Source organism: Octodon degus, unplaced genomic scaffold (genome assembly GCF_000260255.1).
Source record: "Octodon degus isolate 3935 unplaced genomic scaffold, OctDeg1.0 scaffold00069, whole genome shotgun sequence".
Taxonomy (NCBI): Eukaryota; Metazoa; Chordata; class Mammalia; order Rodentia; family Octodontidae; genus Octodon; species Octodon degus.
Window position 1 is genome coordinate 4,347,288 of NW_004524645.1, and position 8,594 is coordinate 4,355,881.

The 8,594-nt window shown below is 41.0% G+C and overlaps 1 protein-coding gene across 1 annotated transcript in view; it reads left to right on the plus strand.

The window, feature by feature from the left end:
- The first annotated feature begins 490 nt into the window (after nt 1-490).
- The window catches only part of Tlr8 (toll like receptor 8), a 19,165-nt gene continuing 11,061 nt past the window's right edge, over nt 491-8,594 (plus strand). The window contains exon 1 of the mRNA XM_004635045.2: nt 491-568. The gene's annotated coding sequence lies outside the window, so the exon portion shown is untranslated. The remainder of the gene's footprint in view (nt 569-8,594) is intronic.

Here is an 8,594-nt window from a genome sequence, read left to right on the forward strand (position 1 = left end):
AGACGTGTTGTGTACACGCACCAGCTCCCCACAATGAGTGCAAACATTATGTATTAGAAACACGCACTAATAAAAAAGAATACACTAAGTGTCCTCTCTAAGGAAAAGAGGGTCCCTATTTTCTCTCCTTCATTTTCCTGCAGTCCTGCTCTCCAGAACTAATTGATACAAACATTTTGGTGATAATCTCTGTGGCTACACACACACACGCGCGCGCACGCACACACACACATACAATTTCAAATATGCATCAGCTTCCAAAATAGCTCTAGAGATCTGGTGTGGGTTCTATTTAAATTATTTTACGAGAAACTTTGTCTCCTATTTCAGTTTCAAAATTCTAAAGCAGAGTCAATAAATGATTTGGCAACAGTTAAGAAATCGCAAGTTCCCTTCTTCCCACATAAACTTCTGCAAACCACATGGTAGGTTCCGCTGGGGCAGCCGGGACCTGTTTCAGGAAGTCAGTCAGTTTCTTCTCTCCAGAAGCCTACTGCACAGTGAGGACCCTTCTGTGCTGCTGCAAGGGGTGAGAGGAGAATTCAGGAGGGACATTAACTGCAAAGAGGTAAGCCCAAGACCTGTCTATTCTTTTAGCAAAGCTATCCAATAAAACATGATTAACTGGCCCAGACATCTGGGTCGGTGGCCTTCGGTGTGATGAAAGAAGTAATAAATGGATGAGTATTAAAAGGTTTAGTATCAAGACAACACTAAGTACAGAAAAAGTGGCTTGGTATTTCCTTCAGAGGTATGCAGGCATTAGTGCAATGTACTTAAAGCATAAATTTGAACATCGCATGCAGTGATAATCTTATTACTTTGAACTGGAAGACAAGAAAATTCTAACAGAAATTGAATTGGAATATTGCGTGGCCATGCCAAAAGTGATATTCTCTCCTAGGACAACAGGGTTGCAAGTGATTTGGGGAGGACACCATTTCACCTTGTGATTTCTCCCTTCCAAGTACCAAGCAGGTCCAACTCTGCTTAGCTTCCAAGATCAGATGGGATTGGGTGCGTTCAAGATACCATGGCCGTAGACTCACCTTGTTATTTCTATTGTGAAGGAAGAGCTGCCTTCTCATGCACAGAATAAGGCTAGAACCCAGTGAAACCCGAGTTTAACGTAACTACACAAAACTTCAAGTTCAATATTAATTGCCACTTTTTTTGTTCTCAATTTAAAGTAACATGTTTCTACTTCGATAACTTTTACAGTGTCTAGACATAACAGATGGTCTTTTTATTGTGGTCAAAAGCTGTAATACTAGAAAACAAATAAGCTTTGCAAGACTATTCATTTATTTATTTTGGTAATGAGGATCAAACACAGGATCTTGTGCTTACCAGGCAAGTACTTGTGCCACTGAGCTATATCCCTAACCCTATAAGTCCTTTTACATATTTTTAATTTTTTTTCTAAAAAAATCAGCGATGTTTAAGAGCAATTGAAAAATCTGATTTGAAGAGAACCTTACCAAAATTCACCATACATTTTTTCCCAGTCATTGAGTGATTGGTAAAAGTCCTTGGACATTTTTGGCCAAAAATTTAATGCATATTTAAGTTTTTAAAGTTAATTTTACGCACATTTGATGTCCATTGTGAGTCTTGAAGATAAATTAATTCTGCACTAAAATTCAATGATGCTTTCGTAATGACTGCATTGATTCTTCTGGGATTGGACCAGTTGCACCAATGACACCTATGAAACTGTGGTTGCAGTTACCTAATTTCAATTGAATAAAGTGGCATGATAGTCAATAGAGTTGTATCATAAGATGTGGAATAATAATAGAATCAAGTGAAGCTTGGGAAAAGGACTACCTCATTCCCACTGACCAGAGGGGTCAGGGCTACAGATTAGAATCACGGAAAGAATTTTGAAAGTTCTGCTGCTCTAGCTGCACCTAGGATGCATGAAAGCAGAATCTCCTGGGGAGAATTTGTGGCTTTTTAAATTTCCAGGTATCTCCAAAGTGCTGCCAAAGTTAAGAACCATTGTCTCAGTGGCACACATGAGTTTTACTGGTCCTTTCACTAACAAGCAAATCCTTTCTTGGGAGGAGAGAGAAGATTCTGGAAAAACCTGGAGCTTATTCATTTTCTACCTTGGTTTGACTTTGAATGCAAAATAAAAGTCTCAGGAATGTTTCTCTGACAAGCTGAGCCTGGGAAAAAAGCTGAGAGCAGTTGATAGAGTTCATGCTCCTCCTTCAATCAGTGCTTTACATCCTTCATGCAATAATCCTAAAAACTGCAAATCTAAGAAAGGAAATGTGGTTCCCCAGGGAACTCCAGACTCACAGTGCATCACCCAGGGAAGGAACTCATGAGCCACACTTAGGTTTTTAAATTCTGTTAATACTTGAAGTGCATCTAAGTGTCACCTACAGGGTCCATTGATGGGGAGCAACATTGCAAAGGAATGACTTTTGCATTCACCTGAATAACTAAATAGTTATAAAATTTATTTTCAAACTCTATATTTGCAGCTGGGCCAAGGACTTAGTCTCTGTAGCTGTAACCAATGATGCTTCAGAACTATATGGACAGCAAATTTAAATGTATAGCCTGTGCTTTGGGTAGACTAGGCAATTCCAAGTTGTGTTGACTTTTCAGCTGGCTACAGACAGCTGCTAGGTGGTGCATGAATCTAAAATTGGTGGGTTTTGTCTTGTGCTATGGGGTGTCAGGGACTGTAATTGTTCTCTGCAGTAGCTTGGTTGGTACAGAAAGGCAAGTGGGAAAACCTGTTCCTAGTATTCGAACTCTAGTATTTGAGATACAGCTATGATGTCCGCACTAACCATTGCAATGACATAGTTATCAATGAGTACCTTCGTCCAGTCTGTCTGATTCACTAACTTCTCAGGTAGATCCAGGCTCAGTTTCAGCTCTGCCACTTACCAGCACAGGGACTTTAAGTCAATTAACCCCTCTGAGACTCAGATTCCATGAGTGTAAAGCAAGGGCTTATGATACTATTCACCTCCTTGATGTTCAGGAGGACAAAATGAGAAAATGCAGGACTTGTGCTTGCCTCAGTGTTTGTCTCATGGGAAAAGCACCCCACAAATTCTCCCTTCCATATTGCTGGGATCCAAGTAGCATATGTGAAATCAGGGTCCATCACTTCAGTGATGGATGTGTTTATTGCTGTTGTATTTTCCTTTGTCTTCCAAAACTATTTATGTATTCATCAATTTTGTTTTTTATTTTTTTTCTTTTCAAAGTTTTATTGATAAACATATAGCAATGAGACAGTTTCAAATCAAATCGAAAGTACAGTTTCAACAATTAATACACTGCATACATTCTTCTCAGTGGTTAATTGCTGTACAAGATGCAGACTTGTGATCCTACTTACAAACACCATTAGAAAAAATCATTCTATTCTTTAAGAGAATGCAACTATATATCTATCCCATCCACTTTGAATACACAGATACAAAATGGACATTCATAGATATACCCCAATTTTTTTTAAGTTCCGTTGTTGAATATTACAGGTGTGTAAACTCAGCAAAATATTCTAAAAGAGTACAGAAGCCCATAATATCATTGGGTCTTCTGTTTAACTGGCAATGTCAGAAATTATTGACGTGAGTCCCCCACAGCTCAACATAACAACAAGGCTTTACTTCCTATATTTCATCTTCATACTTTTCTACTGGATGGTTAAGACCAAGGTAAAGCAGGACCTGTGCAACAAGAGTTGTAGCTATCAATTTTGGAATGAATGTAGTTAAGTATCTATTATTAAGAGTAAATTTCATGTAACATGAGAAATTTTATCTGCAGCCATTTCTTTTTCCCATAATTTTATTGAGAAATAAATAGCAATGAGACAGTTTCAAATCAAATTGATAGGACAGTTCTAATAATTAATACATTACATACTGCCTTCCTAGTGGTTATTTGGTGTACAAGATGCAGACATGATATCCTATTTACAAACACTATTAGACCAAATCCCTCTATTCCTTAAATTAAGAGAATGTAGCTATACATCTATCCTAACCATTTGGAATACACAGATACAAAGTGGTCATTCATCTGTATCCCCTTTTTTGTTTAGTTTGCAGTCATTTCTTAATTAAGTTACTGTCATAATGAACCAATGGTCAGCATTGTTAACCATGAATGAATCAGAATCTATTACACATTAGGCATAATTACAATTTGACAAAAATTAAGTTCTAAGGGCCGGCCAAATAGCTCAGCAGATTAAAGCACCTGCAAGCAGGTTAGATCCCCAGGCCTGCCATGCTGGTCCCACCCTCAGGGCACGCTGAGATGACAATTGAGACTAGGCATAGTGGTGCTCACCTGTAATCCCTTGGGAGGCTGTAAATAGGCGGATCACTAGGAGTATGAGTGAGACTCTGAACACCCTGTAGATCCTTCCCTAAAATAAAAAGAAATTAAGTTCTAGTTGAATCCCACATTCTGTAACAGCTAAGTCATTCAGTTGGGGTGATCACTTAATTGTCTTTGATGCCTGATAGGTTTTCTTGGTATTGCAGAGTTAGGGAGTATCAGCAGGATCATCTCCAGAGAAGCATGCAGCTGGGGAGAGGGTCTGATACAAATGGCAACTCTCCAGCGGTGGCCCAGCTCCGCTGGAAGAAAGCCTGCGAAGAAAGAGAAGGAGCGATTCATCTGTATAAAATGACTGTAGTAAAGAGCTATGACAAGAGAAAAGTGTCATTGTCCCAGAGCAGACTTGTCCAGAGGCCGCCTAGGCTATCTTTGTGCTTGATGGCATGAGATTCATTGCAGTCTTGCCTGGTGGTACTGCGGTCTTCACGGCCAAGCACTTGGTCTCTGCCCTGCAGCAAGAGTCCATCCTCAGCCAGGACACTTTCTGAGCTGCGCCTCAAGCTACGCTGGTGTTTGTGTAGTAGCAGGTATCAGACTCAGGGCTTCATGCATATGAGACAACTGATCTACCACTGAGCTACAACTCCAGCCCTGCGCTTGTGCTTTTTACATATGTGATAGCAGGCAGGTGTGGTGACGCATGTAATCCCAGCACTCTGGGAGACTAAAGCAGGAGAATTTCAAAGTTAAGGCCAACCTGGACAATTTAGCAGAAGTCCTGTCTCCAAAAGTAAAAAAGGCTGACTTTGGGGGGTGTAGATCTCAATGACATGGTCTTGGGTGCAATCCCCAGTAAAATAAAATAATGAACATTAGCTGTCCTCTTTGGTTCCACTGGACAGGAAGGTTGGGGTGAGGACTGGCAGAAGTTGTGTCCCTTGTGCAAAACATGCAAGGGAGAACTGGTGAGCTTGTACCAGGGACCCAAGCAACGAACAGAAAACTTGCTGTGAAATCACTTCCTCACTAGAAACAACTATATTTGGCTAAGAGGGGGAAGTTATCAGAATGTTTGGTTATGATTCATACATCATCTCTGAAGAAAGGGGCTCAGTATTTCTCTGTGTGCTCCAAGGTGAAAAGTCATGAAAGATGTGAACCTCACAGAGGCTACCACCCCCCTGGGGGCCTCTGGGCAGTGAGTTCACTGCTGTGGCCAGACCAAGGCTTTCTCTCGTGCTTCCAATTGTCCTGGTGAGGGCTTTCACCAAGCAGCTCTCCTCTACGCACTCTCAGCTTTTGCTGCACCAGTCTCCTAGGACTATGAGAATAAAGCGCCTCAAACTTTGGATTGTGAACCACTGAAAATTACTGTCTCCCATTTCTGGAACCCACAAGTCCAAAGTCAAGGTGTAGCCAACAGACTGGCTCCTTCTCTGGGGTCCAGAGGGAAAAGCTGCTTCACACCTCTCTGCCAGCTTCCAGGAGTGGCTGTCTGTCTTTGATGTTCCCTAGCCAGCCCCTGTTCTCTTCTTGTCACTTCTTTCTTGTGTGTCACCTTCTTCTTAAGAGGATAGCAGCCATTGGAAGAGGACCTGTCTTCAGGCAGTGGGGCCTCATTTTAACTTGGTTACATTAGAGAGTCCAAATAAGGTTACATTCACAGCTCTGCCTGCTGGCCCTTTGAGGTATTTGGGGTGATATCTTCCTTTTTAGATCCTCTGTTCTGCCACTTCTGCTCAGTCCTGGTCCCGATCCTGATCCCTGTCACTTCAGCAGCTCCCAATCTAATACTTAGCTTCTAGAAAATATCTCCTCCTTCTCATAACTAGTTGCCTGTAGCCTGATCTGAATTCCATTATCTGATTCTTTATTTTTCCTTTCCTTTTTAAATTTATTTTTTAATTTTATTTAGAAACAAATACAAATGAGAGTTTCAAAACCGATTCATAGAACAGTTTCAGTAATTAATATATTGCATATTGTTGTCTTCATAGTAGTTATTCATAGTACAAGATGCAGACATGATATCCTGTCCAAACACTATTAGTACAAATCTTTCTTCTCTTTGAATTAAAAGGAAGTAGCTATATATTTATCCTATTTTCTAAATATGTACTACTTGTCATGTTATATCAATTACTGCTATACTGTCGCTCAAGTAAATGTTTAAAAAAATGGTAATAAATGAAAACAAGAGACAAGAAACAAAATGTCATAGGACTGCCCTGTTACAATGCTGTATATGGTTAGATTTCTAAACTTCTGTGTAAAAAACATTATCTGATTCCTGACACCTATCATAACCCCTCTTGAGTGGAAGGCCCAGGGCAACGGAACCATAATGCTTAAAGCAAAGGTTTGTGTTGCTTTTATAATTGGGAGAACATTCAATATAATGAAACTTTGACTATATTCATCTTTTACAGATACATCAATAAATATAGTCTGTACTATTTTTGGAGGAAGGGACCCATGCAGGCCAAGGTGCCTCAAGCCCACTGATGTCATAACTTGACCTTCCTGATAACCTGACATTCCATTTTCTGATTTAGTGAAGATGCCATTGTAAGTTTAGGAATTACTAACTCCTGTGTCCGCAGGCAAGAAGGCTGAAATATTGATCCACAATCTCTTTTCTGATACTCATGGCGAGAACTGTGTCAAAGTTCAGAATTAATATTTTGTACAACAGTGTACTACATGCATGATGTGTTACAAAACACTCCTGATAGTTTTGGGTGTTTCTGATGTAAAAAATCAGTATCCGCATTGAATGGGTAATGAAAGTTTATAGTAGCCATGGGTTAATTCAAGTCAGGTTTTCCGTCAAATAAATTATGGAGGAAAGAGAACAAAATGAAACAAAACATCCTCCACATGCATAGCTTTTAGAATTGCAACAATGAGGTTGAGAATCTATACAAAATAGGATTAGGAAAATGAGCCTTAAACCATCATGCTGGGAACCAGAAGGCCTCGTGAGGTACCAAGTCCTCCCCTTCTATTTTCATTTTACTTATTTGCATCTCTAGTTTTCAGCCAGGTATGTTGACACACGCCTGTAATCCCAGCAATCAGGAGGCTGAAGCAGGAGGATTTCTACAAACTCAAGCCATCCTGAACTACACAGTAGGACTGTCTCAATCCTCACCCACCTCCCCTACTAGAAAAGTCTCTATTTTTCACTTTGGAGGAAGTGCTCAGGCACCTGGCACTGGCTATTCCATATCAATAGTGGGCATCACATAGCTAAGCTGAAGCCTCAGTTGTATGGACAGAGTGTCCCACTCAGTTAGTCTCAGCACACGAAGGGTGTGTTCCTACTTATTGATCAGGCTATGCCCCATGTGATTAGCACATCTATCCTGTTGTGCAGGGCCAGGAATAGAGGAGGCAAGAGAAGGCACAGGCTTTAAGTACAAATTGTGAGGGAGGGTAAGGCACCAAGAAAACCCAGTAAAATCAAGAAAAATTACATTTAAATTCCCTATTTTTAAAAAATCAAGTCAGCAAACTCCAGCCTTTGACGGGGTATTTATTTTAGTAACTAGAATTGTACCAGAACCAGAACCAGGCTGAGGTAGAGACAAGTGACACTGTGACTTGCAAGTGGTGGGGTGTCTTTTGTCTATCCACAGTGGCTTTTATTTCTTAATCCTCTTTATACTGATGACTAAGTTTTTCAGTGTGCCTAACATTGTGTACTCATGGCATGTGCCTTGGTAGCCTCACCTGGTCTAGCTCTGCAACTTTGCAGCTGAATTTTCCCAAAGTAAGGTCCTCTGATCTCCTACTGCTGCCAGGGCTGGGTGTTCAGAAGGTAGCAGATACCCAAGTTCCCAGAGCTGGGGAAGGGTGAGGACAGAATGGGCTGGGGGCTCTACTCATAGACCATCTTGTCACTCATGGCAATCCCCATGGCAGTTCTCAGCCTCCACTGTGCTCAGAGCACTCAATTTCACCTTGCAAGACACTAACCCTTAAGAAAGGGACAGGGAGGGACCCATTTCTCATGCAGATTCTGCCAAGGCATTTTTCCAGCTGGGGCTAGCAGCCACCTCCAGTGCCTATGCTCACCAGTTCCTACCCCTTCCCGGGTTGTCCCTAAGGTTCAGCCTTCTCTGCCACCTCTTATTCATCTGGCTCCTTTCCATTGTCCTAAACCTTGGGTATTCTGGTCCTTTACTGTGTTCAGTGGAAGCATTCAGTTGTCATGTCTAATCAACCACTAAGTCTCCCTTTCCCTTGATCTCTCTCTCTCT